The sequence below is a fragment of the Crocuta crocuta genome, unplaced genomic scaffold (assembly GCF_008692635.1).
Source record: "Crocuta crocuta isolate KB4526 unplaced genomic scaffold, BGI_CrCroc_1.0 scaffold56, whole genome shotgun sequence".
Taxonomy (NCBI): Eukaryota; Metazoa; Chordata; class Mammalia; order Carnivora; family Hyaenidae; genus Crocuta; species Crocuta crocuta.
The window spans coordinates 4,286,133-4,299,125 of record NW_027531334.1 but is presented as its reverse complement, the minus strand read 5'-3'; the positions used below and the strand labels follow the sequence as shown (position 1 = coordinate 4,299,125).

At 37.9% G+C, this 12,993-nt stretch overlaps 1 long non-coding RNA gene across 1 annotated transcript in view; it reads left to right on the top strand.

Moving 5' to 3' along the window:
- The first annotated feature begins 249 nt into the window (after positions 1-249).
- LOC144238132 (uncharacterized) overlaps positions 250-12,993 on the top strand; it is a 41,077-nt gene continuing 28,333 nt past the window's right edge. The window contains exons 1-2 of the long non-coding RNA XR_013337023.1: positions 250-657; positions 10,339-10,493. This is a non-coding gene — a long non-coding RNA (uncharacterized LOC144238132). The remainder of the gene's footprint in view (positions 658-10,338; positions 10,494-12,993) is intronic.

The window sequence follows — 12,993 nt, the reverse complement described above, 5'->3', positions numbered from 1 at the left end:
ATGGAAATGCCAATTTGAGCCACATGCATATGAGGAAAGTATTATAAGAGTACTGTAGTTTTGAACAAAAAGGACAGTGAACCAAAAAAAACGAAATCAAACTGTAACAAGTCAGAAAAAGAAAAAGGAAAGGTGGTAACAAATGTGAAATAAACTTTTTTTTTTTAATGTTTTTTATTTATTTCTAGGAGGGAGAGAGAGAGAGACAGTGTGAGCAGGGGAGGGTCAGAGAGAGAGGGAGTCACAGACTGAAACAGGCTCCAGGCTCTGAGCTGGCAGTCAGCACAGAGCCCGACGCGGGGCTCGAACCCACGAACCGCGAGATCATGACCTAAGCGAAAGTCGAACGCTTAACCGACTAAGCCACCCAGGCGCCCCGAAATAAACTTTTCTTAAGCTGACCAACCTCAGCTGGAATGACCTTGAATAGAATTCAATAGACATGAGCTGTGGCTTATGAGAAAGGTACCGGTTGGAGAAAAATGTCTGCAAAGGATTTGAACAACTGCAGTACCTCACACTGAGAGTTAATGCACTTGCCAAGGGTCAGGGCCACCGAAGTAAGCAATAAGCTCAAGGATGCTTTCCTCAAGAAGGTGGAGACCTGAACATTTTTGAGGATAAGGAACCAACAAAGAAAAATTTTGAGCAAACCAGGTATAAGGAATTACTGACAGAGAAAAAAATCTGCAGAGGTGGGCAAGTGGGAGGTTTGGAAATGGAGAGGGGGAAATCGGACCGGGAAGCAGATGTAGGAGTTAAATTAGGAAAAAGGATGAGTGTGGAAAAGTACATAGGAATATGCCCAAGATATGTACATAGATATTTTCTGGAAGAGAGAAAGAAAAAAATGGCCTTGAGCTTCACAGTGACATAATAAATGGGGTTTTCTGCTCTGAAGACGGAACTAGACATAGCACAGAAGAAAAGCTGGGCAACAACTACAATGTGGAATTTTCCATAGTGTTAATGAAGGGAAAAAAGAATATTTGAGCATTAATTAGGAGCAACTGTCTGAATCTATCAAGGGCTAACAGGCTAGAAGACGAAGTTCACTCAGTGTGTGACTTTCTCTAGCCGTTTTCTAGGGCAGGGGTGATCCAGGGTCGAGGGTTCGTGTGAGGAATGGAAGAGAGGCCCAAGGGGGCAGAAGGATCAGGAGTCATTCTTTCTTTAACATCAAAGGGCTGGCCAAAGCCTCAAGCCAGGGTAGAAATTCAACCATAATCTAGTAGATTATTATACATGATACATATTCAGCCTTTGTATGTACAAGTTAACAAGAGAAAAACAGACATAATTACTTAAATCTCTAGCTACAGAGTCCCACGATAGACACACATCAATAAGGCTGGCCCTTGACCTACCTAATCTCAGCAGTAGAAGTTCTGTTGACCACAGTTTATCTTTGACTTGACTGTATCATGATATTACCATATATAATATATATATATACAATATATATGTCCCTGTCCAGGGAAGTAAAAGGAAAATTGAACTAGTAATCAGGGAGTGTAGATTTTTACTTTTATCCTAGTCACACAGCCATGTAATTGGGATAGACTGTTTCATTGTTTTGGATCTTAATTTCTACATCTATTAAAGAGAGAGGATGGGAGAGACAGGGAGGATGGGGGAGAAAGAGGGAGGAAGGCAGGGTAAGAAGGAGAGAGATAGAAAGAGAGAGATTAAAGTAGATGTGTTTTAAAAATGTCCTCCCAGTTCCAACAGTTCATAACCATAAACCAATGAATACTTTCTGTGAACTTAGAACGCCTTTAACATTCTTTTTGAATGAGATCCTTTTCTTCCTCATTAACTATGAAAATTGTCCAGCTTGTCTCCATTTTCCTCTTTATTTAAAAATCTTCACTCTTTGTCTCCTCCCCACCCTCCTTCAACAACATAGACTAAGAAACATTAAGGTCATGGTTTCTCTAATGCAATTACTTATGCAATCTATTTCCTTTTTTTCTTCCTTGGTTTCCTCTTCTTATAAGGGTATCTTTTGACTATTTTTAAAAGATAAAGGTATCATTTTTTTATTTCCATTATCATGACTATGGAGCTGATGCTGCCACAATGCCTTATATATGAAAATTATTTTTACTTCCAATATCTTATGTAGCTAGGTTCCTGGTAGAGAGACTAGCAGAACTCTACAGAGACCTCAAACTTAAGCTTTTATTTCAAGAGTCAGCCAATGAATGTTGCCATTCTTTAATTAACAGGAAAGAAGTGAACTGGTTCCAAGTTCTAATTAAAAGCATGTAATGCTCTTGCACCAGAATGTTTATTAAGGAACCAATGATTGCTTGTTGACTTTATTATAATACATCAGGCAAATATGTTTTTCTTAATTGTCAGTGTTACTTAAAGATAAATTAGTGACTATAGGCATTTTCCTCAGTGTACCTAAATGTAAAGATTCTCAAAGCATGTATGAAGACACAGACACAAAATATAGTCCACCTAAAAGTGCTAAGCTCAAGCCCAATTGAAACAAGATCAAGGACTTAAGTGTTTCTTTAATTTTGCTTTAATAAATTTATTTCTATCTTATGTCATATCCTCCCCCTCTGCCAAAAACACAAAAAACAAAAAAACACTGCACAAAACTCAAAGCAACCTAATGAAGGCAACAAAATATACCACGGTAAAATAAGTCTAGATGTTCATATGCTATACTGGAATATGTTTAGAATCATTATCCAAGTGATAGGATAATCTTTCATTGTCTTAGATATTGTCTATCTGTATTCTCTAAATTTCTCAACAGTAAGTACATATCAACAATATAAAAATAATATAAGTAAATGATAAAATAAAGGTATAGTAATTTAAAATGAAGTCAGTCTTTCATATATGGCTTTTATGATTTTTTATGATCCTTATATCCCTACTTTCTTGAGGGTTTTTATCAAGAAAAGATGCTGTGTTTTGTCAAATGCTTTCTCTGCATCTATTGAGAGGATCATATGGTTCTTGTCCTTTCTTTTATTGATGTGATGTATCACATTGATTGTTTTGTGGATGTTGAACCAACCCTGCATCCTAGGTATAAATCCCACTTGATTGCGGTAAATAATTCTTTTAATGTATTGTTGGATCTGATCGGCTAGTATCTTGCTGAGGATTTTTGCATCCATGTTCATCGGGGAAATTGGTCTATAGTTCTCTTTTTTAGTGGGGTCTTTGTCTGATTTTGGAGTCAAGGTAATGCCAGGTTCATAGGAAGAGTTTGGAAGTTTTCCTTCCATTTCTATTTTTGGAACAGCTTCAAGAGAATAGGTGTTAACTCTTCTTTAAATGTTTGGTAGGATTCCCCTGTAAAGCCATTCACCTCTGGATTCTTGTTTTTTGGGAGATTTTTTATTACTAATTTGATTTCTTTACTGGTTATGGGTCTGTTCAAATTTTCTATTTCTTCCTGTTTCAGTTTAGGTAGTTTATATGTTTCTAGGAATTTATACATTTCTTCCAGATTGCCCTGTTCAATGCTGTACAATTGTTCATAATATTCTCTTATTATTGTTTGTATTTCTGCAGTGTTCATTGTGATCTCTCCTTTTTCGTTCTTGATTCTATTTATTTGAGTCCTTTCCTTTTTCTTTTTGATCAAACTGGCTAGGGGGCTGTCCATTTTGTTAATTCTTTCAAAGAACCAGCTCCTGGTTTCATTGATCTGTTCTACTGTGGATTTTTTTGTTTTTTGTTTTGGTTTCGATATTATTGTTTTCTGCTCTAATCTGTATTATTTCCTGTCTTCTGCTGTTTTGGGGTTTTATTTGCTGTTCTTTTTTCCAGCTCTTTGAGGTGTAAAGTTACACTGTGTATATGAGACCTTTCTTCCTTCTTTAGGAAGGCCTGTATTGCTATATTCTTCCCTCTTATGACTGCCCTTGCTGCGCCCCAGAGGTTTTGAGGTGTGGCGTTATCATTTTCATTGACTTCCATGTACTTTTAAATTTCTTCTTTAATATTGGTTAGCCCATTCATTCTTTAGTAGGATGTTCTTTAGTCTCCAAGTATTTGTTATTTTTTCAAATTTTTTCTTGTGGTTGATTTCTAGTCTCATAGCATTGTGGTCTTAAAATATGCACAGTATGATCTCAATCTTTTTGTATTTGTTGAGGGCTGATTTGTGTCCCAGTATATGATCTGTTTTGGAGAATGTTCCACGTGCACTCAAGAAGAATGTGTATTCTGCTGCCTTGAGATGAAATGTTCTGAATATTTGTTAAGTCCATCCAGTCCAGTGTGTCTTTCAAAGCCATTGTTTCCTTGTTGATTTTCTGATTAGATGATCTGTCCATTGCTGTAAGTGGGGTGTTGAAGTCCCTTACTATTATGGTATTATTATCAATGAGTTTCTTTATGTTTGTGATTAATTGATTTATATGTTTGGGTGTCCCATATTGGTGGCATAAATGTTTACAATTGTTAGCTCTTCTTGATGGATACATCCCTTAATTATGACATAATGCCCTTCCTCATCTCTTGTTACAGTCTTTATTTTAAAATCTAAATTGTCTGATATAAGTATGGCTACTCCAGCTTTCTTAGTTGACCGTTCACGTGATAGATGGTTCTCCATCCCCTTACTTTCAATCTGAAGGTGTCTTTAGGTCTAAAATGAGTATCTTGTACTCTATGTCTTTTGATTGGAATGTTTAGTCCATTAACATTTAGAGTTAGTACTGAAAGGTATGAATTTATTGCCATTGTGTTGCCTGTAGAGTTGGAGTTTCTGGTGGCGTTCTCTGGTCCTTTCTAGTCTTTGTTGCTTTTGGTCTTTTTTTTTTTCCCCCCCATCTTTTCTCCCCTTAGAGAATCCCCCTTAAAATTTCTTGCATGGCTGGTTTAGTGGTTACAAACTCCTTTGATTTTTGTTTGTCTGGGAAACTTTTTCTCTCTTTCTATTTTGAATGACAGCCTTGCTGGATAAAGAATTCTTGGCTGCATATTTTTCTGATTCAGCACATTGAATATATCCTGCCACTCCTTTCTGGCCTGCCAAGTTTCTGTGGATAGGTTTGCCGCAAACCTGATCTATCTGTCCTTGTAGGTTAAGGACATTTTTCCCCTTGCTGTTTTCATGATTCTTTCCTTGCCTGCATATTTTGTGAATTTGACTTGATATGGCTCGTTGATGGTTGGTTTTTGTTGAATCTAATGAGAGTCCTCTGTGCTTCCTGGATTTTGATGTCTGTGTCTTTCCCCAGGTTAGGAAAGTTTTCTGCTATGATTTGCCCACATATATTTTCTACCCCTTTTTATCTCTCTTCATCTTCTGGGACCCCTATGATTCTGATGTTATTCCTTTTTAATGAATCATTCAGTTATCTAATTTTTATTTCATGCTCTGTTGCCTTAGTCTCTCTCTTTTTTATGCTTCATTATTCTCCATAAGTTTGTCTTCTATGTCACTGATTTGCTGCTCTGCCTGATCTATCCTTGCTGTCGTGGCATCCATTCGAGATTGTAGCTCAGTTATAGCATTTTTTATTTTATCCCGAGTAGTTTTTACTTCTTTTATCTCTGCAGAAAGGGATTCTAATCTATTTTCGACACCAGCTAGCATTCTTATTACTGTGATTCTAAATTCTCATTTAGATATCTTGCTTGTATCTGTGTTGATTATGTCCCTGGCTGTTATTTCTTTTCTTTCTTTTGGGGTGAAAGAAATTTCTTTCTATTTTTTTCTTTTGGGTCTTCGTTTTGTCATTTTGAAGAAAGAAAAGGAATTAATGAAGTAAAACAAAACTTAAAATTAAAAACTTAAAAATAACACAAAGAAATTAAATAAAGGATGCTAGATCCTAGGTGTGTGTTGATGTGGTTGTTGAAAGAAGCTTGATAGATTAGGGAAATAGGGAAAGGTAATAAAAGAAAAAAGGCAAAGAAAAAAGGGGATAAAAGGAAAACATTTGAAAATTTGAAAAAATGAATACAATAAAATAGAATAAAATGAAATGAGAAATTAAAATAGAATTTTAAAAATTTACAAAAAAGTAAAAAAGTACACTGAGTGTTATGTGGAAACTAATTTGACAATAAACTATTAAAAAAAAAGTAAAAAAGTAGTAGAAAAGATAAAGAAAAATATTTTTAATAAAAATGGAAAATAAATATAAATCTTTTCCTCTTTCTGTATTCAAGATGAGGAAAGAAAAGAAAAAGAAAAAAACTTGAATAAAGGGACCAGTGAACAGAATGAAGTATAATTGAAATTACATCTGACTTCCCATAGAAGTCAAGCTATGAAGCATTTTATAGTCTGTAAACTAAGCAGATGGAGAGACTTCTGTTTGTCAAGAGTGCAGTTGGCCCAGCTGTGTGCGGGTTAGTGTAATGGCTCTATTCTCCACTAGGTGGTGCTGCTTAGCTTACCGGGATGGATTGCTGCAGAGTATCTAGGCATGTATGCACATATGCGGGAGGGGTGAAAAAGGTGTCACCCAGCTACCCAGTCTCTAGTATCAGAACTCTGTGCTCTCCATGACCAGCAATCAAGCATCCCTCCTTTGTCTCCAGCGTCCTTCCACTCTCCACTTCTACACTGTCTGTGAACAAGCCGTCAGGCTGCCAGGCAGCACCTCCCTCCTGAGATATATCTCAAATGGGGCTGTGTTTCCCAACCCCTCACTTCTGAAAGATTGACCCTTTGACCCACTCAGATCCTCTGCTGGAGGGTCTCACTGAGCAATGGCCAAGTGCTGGCCCACCCTCAGGAACATTCGCGAGACTACACTGCTGCTGATGCCCAGAGACTGTGGCTGGGTGCCAGCCCTCCCCAGAAAAAGTTCACATGATCTTGTAGCAGCAGCGTTTCGGGGATTATAGTAAATCACAACACACATTTGGTGCCAGGCTTCACCCTTAACGTCCTTGTTCCAACACCAGCGAATGGGGTTGTTCTCCAGGGTCCACTGGGACCTTTTTCTGCGGGGTTACCGCACAGCTTCTACCAAATGTCCTCCCAGCAGGGTAGCTGCCACTCTCTGGGTGGCCTGCAGACCCCTTGGACCTTGCTCTCTGCTTCTAGAGATTCACCCTTCCGACCAGAGCACCACCAGGTATGGAGCTGCAATGCCTCAGGCTCTGCACTCTCCCTGTTTATAGAGTCTTAATGGAATTTAAACCCTCTCCTTTCTCCATTTTTGTTTTGTTTAGTCCCTGTGGCTATTTCCACTTTTCCAGTTTCTCTTCAGCTGCTTTTGGGGGGTGCTTTTCCCATACTCTCCCCCCATCTCCATCCCCTCTCCGCAAGCAAAAACAGCTCCCTGCCCTCTGTGGCTACTCTCTCCCCCAGTTCTCTTCTCCGCACTGCATACCTGCCAAGTTCTGTGGTTCAGGTTGTGCAGATTGTTCTGTTAATCTTCAGATCAGTTTTCTTTCTTTTTTTTTTAAATGTTTTATTTTAAACATTTTTAAATGTTTAAATTTTCCTAACCTCTCACGGAAGACATGACCTAATTTTACGTTAACCTGTAAACGTTGATATTACTGTAGTTTAATATTTTATTTTATTTTATTTTTTTATTTCTAGGAGAGAGAGAGAGAGAGAGAGAGAGACAGCGTGAGCAGGGGAGGGTCAGAGAGAGAGGGAGTCACAGATTGAAACAGGCTCCAGGCTCTGAGCTGGCAGTCAGCACAGAGCCCGACGCGGAGCTGGAACCCACGAAACCGCGAGAGCATGACTTAAGCGAAAGTCGGACGCTTAACCGACTAAGCCACCCAGGCGCCCCCAGATCAGTTTTCTAGGCGTGCAAGATGGTTTAGTGTTGATCTGGCTATATTTCAGGGACGAAAGACGCAAAAAACAAGACTCAAAAAAACTTCTATGCTCTTCCGCCATCTTGGCCCCTCCCCCTTCATTCAAACTTTTACCCTCCCCCTTCATTCAAACTTTTAGATAAGTAGTAATGAATTTGTTATTATCTCTCCTGGTAAATCTTGAGAATGTAGTAATCTGATGAGATTAGTTAATATACAGTCATGTTTCCTTTAATAAAATTAAAGTAGTGGGAGAATGAATACACTTTTATAAAAATTTAAGGTTTTAACAAGGACAGATGCATGAATAGATGGACCTCCCATCTCCCTTAGAGGCTGTCAGCAAAAAACACTTGTGGAAAGAACCAATGCTTTCCTTAGAAAGTGAAGTTGTATTTATTTTAACACTCTTAAATGGGGGGGGGGTAACTTTCTTTTAAATGTGTGAAGTTATTTTGAAAAATCTAAGCTTGTTATGGTATCTTCATCCCACTTTCCTGAATGTTAGCGTTTTATATAACTCTAGTACATTTGTCAAAGCTAAAAAATTAATCTTGTTATAATACTGTTTATTAAACTACAGATTTTATTTGTATTTCACCTGTTTTTTCCACTTATGTTCTTTTTCTGTTGGAGCCATATTACATGTAGCCAGAATACCACCTTACTCTCCTCTAGTCTGTGATAGTTTCTCAGTCTTTCCTTGTTCTTTATTTATTGAGAATTTTGAAGAGCAGTGGTCAGATACTTGGTAGAATGTCCCGTGATTTTGGTTTGTTTGATGTTTCCCTATGATTAGACTCGAACTGTGGACTTGGGGGAGACATGCTGAGGAAGTGAGGGATCTTTTCATTGCATCATTCCATATTGGATACATATTATCAACAGGATTGATCACTGGTGATGGTACCATTGATCACTTGGTTAAGGTGGTGTCTGTCATGGCTCTCCACTCTGAAGTTATTATTTTGCCTTTCATACTCTATTCTTTGGAAGTGAGTCACTAAGTTCAACGAATACTCAAGGGGAGGAGAATTAAGCTCTGCCTTCTGGAGGGGGCAAAATCTATATATATTTCTTAGACTTCTAGTCTATGGAAGATTTGTTTCTTCTCCATATTTATTTCTTATTTAGTCATTTCTTTACATTAGTATGGACACATGGATACTTGTTTAATTCTTTGAGTGTTAATCCAGTGCTATCATTCTTTATTTTGCTGCTCAGATTGTTGCAGTTTTGACCATTGGGAGCTCTGTTGGGTTGTTTCCTGTGTCCTTTTGACATATGTCCATCTTTTTTCCTTTTTTTTTTCTTTTGTTCTTTTATTTTTAAAGTCCTTTCTTTCTGGAACTACAAGATACTCCAGGTTCATCTTTCTTTTCCCTGCCTCAGCCCAAGAATTAGCCACATCTCCAAGGAGCCTTGTTAACTAACTTATTTTTTATTCATGAACTCAGAAACTTAAAATAAGCCTTATTTTCACGTAAGTGTCTGAAAGCTGATGCAAATAGGCAGATGGTCCATCTTATGCATATGGATCTTCCCTTGATCATTTAACTTTTACATTTTCAGAAATCATATCTGACATGCAATTGAAGAACGTGCCAGTTATCAGAAAGCTTATTGTTAGGGTTGTAGCCAGATGAATGCCATCTACATAAGGTCTGAAAAGGTGAATATTATTCCCATTCAGTCAAATCTTTGGTGACCAGGAATGATTTAATTAAATTCTGCTCTAAGAATTAGTGCAATGACAGTTTGTGTTTTTGAATCTAGTGGAGATTGGTGTACATTTCTTAGCTTGCACTTTCTAAATATATATCCTAGTTTATATGTCCTAAAATATGTTACCAGCATTGTTGAGCTGTGGACAGCTGGCCAGAGCTAAATGCAAGCTATTTTCCCCCATGAGCCATATGTTCTGGGAATCACTTTGCTGATGGATTTAAACCCTTTGCTGTGATCAGGAAGAAAGTAGGTGTGTCTAAAATATTCTACACACAATCCAGGCACAACCAGGGAGAGAAACAATTTATTGCCACTTCTCTGGTCTTATAAATGCAGAAAGGACAGAAAGTAGATTGTCAACGTGGAAAAAGACTACAGTAGAGATTGTGTTTTCAAGAGATCAGATTTTTTAAAAATGTTTCATTGTTTAATCTATTTCTTTTTTAAAAATATTATTGCAACCTCCCTAGGTAAGTTCAGTTTGCTTCACTAACTCCCACATTGAAATATTTCACAACACAATATCCTAATATTGAAAAGTCAGGAAAAAACCTTTTTCTTAATAACCTTATCGTCTCCATGATGCAATGTTTATTTGATTTACTGCTTCAATATGTTCTCTTTAGTGATAAGTTACTTTGGTAATGGTCAAAAATCAGTAGTTTTATTGTCATGTTCTTTAATTTTAATGGCCTATATATTACTAGGAGATAGAAACTGGACATACACTACAGTAAAAATGTTGGGGAAAGAACTAATTCATACTTATGTTTGGACATGGGAGAGCCAATCTGGCCTTAAAAAATGAATTTATCAAAACCTTTGTTTCAGCACTCCTGCTTTTACATTATTGAAAGAAATTTCTGATCATCTCATTTCCTGAATAGTCTGAATGGGCCACACTGGTCAAGTTTGATTCTGTCTCATCATTCACAATATCTTTAGCTCCATGGAAACCAGCAAAACAGAGAGAGGAAGAAAGAAAGGTAGGTCCTCATAATAATGTTGATTATATAACCAGGTTTTATGCTATTACAAAATGCCTTTGCATGCGCCATCTCTTTTGATACTCTTAATAAGTTTCACCTAGACAATGATTCAGGCAGAGCTTCTTGGGTATCATTTCAATTACTCAAGTGTTGTTACTAATGGCAGGACCATTAGTAACCATCCACCATGTAAGGACGGATGGATGGATCTCAGGGTCTTCTTTACACACCCAAGTGGCCTGAGGGTTTCCAGAGAAGATAGCTCTTCCTTAATCCAGTGTGCCTTTAGGAAGCACATTTAGCTAGAGACATCAGAAAAGAAAGGGTGCACAAATACAATGGAGGGATTTGTGGGATGGCATCAACTTCATTGAAGAACTGGAAGATATGAATGGCCAAAGCATAAGGATATAAAAGGTCATACTTGCTGTTATGGTTTCCAGTTTTATGGATTCAGTGAACAGGCCAAAGATACTGGAGATAGGCCATAAGAGGGGCTATGGTGACAGAGAGCCTTTGAAGTAGCCAAGAACACCGAAATTCCCCCATTCCAGTAAAACCAGCTACAGCTAAAGATATACCTGGTATGACGGAAATACCAAATTCCAAAGTTAGAAGGAGGCTCAGACATCCCCCCATTTTACAATTGATGAAACAAAGTTGAGACCATGTCCAATTCCACTCAGAGAGATGGTTTCTTCTACTTTGAAAACCTCCACAAAAAGAGAGTGAAACTCTCTCCTCCGTAACCCGTTTCAGTGTTCATCATTGCTAACTATCATGATATTTCTCCGAAGGTCTAACTTGAATCACTCACACTGGATTTTATACCCTTTTTCTCAAGGAAAACCAAATATATATACTCTTGTTTGTGCATCTTTCTTTCTTTCTTTCTTTCTTTCTTTCTTTCTTTCTTTCTTTCTTTTTAATGTTTTATTTATTTCTAGGGGAGAGAGAGAGAGAGAGAGAGACAGCATGAGCAGGGGAGGGTCAGAGAGAGAAGGAGTCACAGACTCTGAAACAGGCTCCAGGCTCTGAGCTGGCAGTCAGCACAGAGCCCAACACGGGGCTCGAACCCATGAACCATGAGATCATGACCCAAGCGAAAGTCGGACGCTTAACCGACTAAGCCACCCAGGCGCCCCTGTTTGTGCATCTTTCTATCTCAATGGAACATTCTTCAATTTAAGGAGATATGATTGGGGAGAATCTTCTTTTTAGAACTGGCAAAAAAAAAAAAATCTGATTCCTACCTACTTCACTGACCCTTCTTTTTCAAGAAAGTCCTCTTTCCCCTTCTTCCCTGGAACGTTGCTTTTCATGATAGACTGCTCTCTTATGCTAATATTTTTGTCTTAAAATGTTAAGCATGAATGCCACTTCATTTAGACAGATGTTTGTCACTAAAACTGATATGAAATGTAGCAAAAATATCTAAATTTTTATTTTTCATAGTTTTGCAGATTATTGCTCTGCAGCACAGCAACATTAACTTCATGGAACAATGACAATTAAGACACTACAGGGGAAAAGCACCGTTGCAAAGTTCTTCTTGAAACCACATCAGTGTAGGGAGTTCTTGGCAAAGACTTAGTGTCTATGGATAATAATAGAATGCCATTATTAGGAAAAGCTAACCTTACCCAAGTTCAGTTTCTCTCGCCAGGAATGTGCAAACTAATAGATCCTGATGTTAGTTTACATGCTAAACCAAATTTAGCATGGAGATAAGGAGATTTTTTTCACTCCAAAGAGAATCGGCTGAATTACAGAATATGTTTTAAAGGAAGTATATATTTGGTAAGCATTAGCACATCTAGTTCAGAGAAGACCTGCCTAGGATATGTACAGGCAGGAGGTATCCAGTGAAGGTTCGGTACTCAAGTTGACTTGTAAACAGGAGAATTAAATAGCCTGCAATACCGAATTACTGAGTATCCAAACTGGCCGCCTAACCCCTTGTATGTTCTTTATCCAAAATCATGGCTATTGAGAACAACTTCCTGTTGGCTAAAAGAATAACACTAGAGCATGTGGGTACTAATTTCCTTCCAGCTAAAGTTCATTCTTTGGCATTATACAGCTGATGCTAGTTTGATGCCCAAGATGACTTGGTGAGACATTTTGGCAACTTTGGTAATGAGGGCAGCTTCCCTAGGTGCTGCCAATGCTTCATCCCTGCTGTATTTGGAGAAGCCCTTGCATGTCATCTAATTCAATCATCTCTTTTTTCAGATAAGAATCTCTGGATTAGGCAGATTGAGTTACTTGCTCAGGACACCTAACTTTTTAATGACAGAGCTTCCAAAACAAACCAAACAAGAAACCCAGGTATCCTGACTTTCACACTAGTGCTATCCAACTATAGTTCACAAAACTACCCCTTGATCCTCTGAGTGAGAGGTGAGAGGAACTTCTAGTTCAAAGTCATGGCAGCAACATGTAAAACTCCGTGTATTGTAACCAGAAACACTGAAGAGGTGGGGGGGGGGGGGGG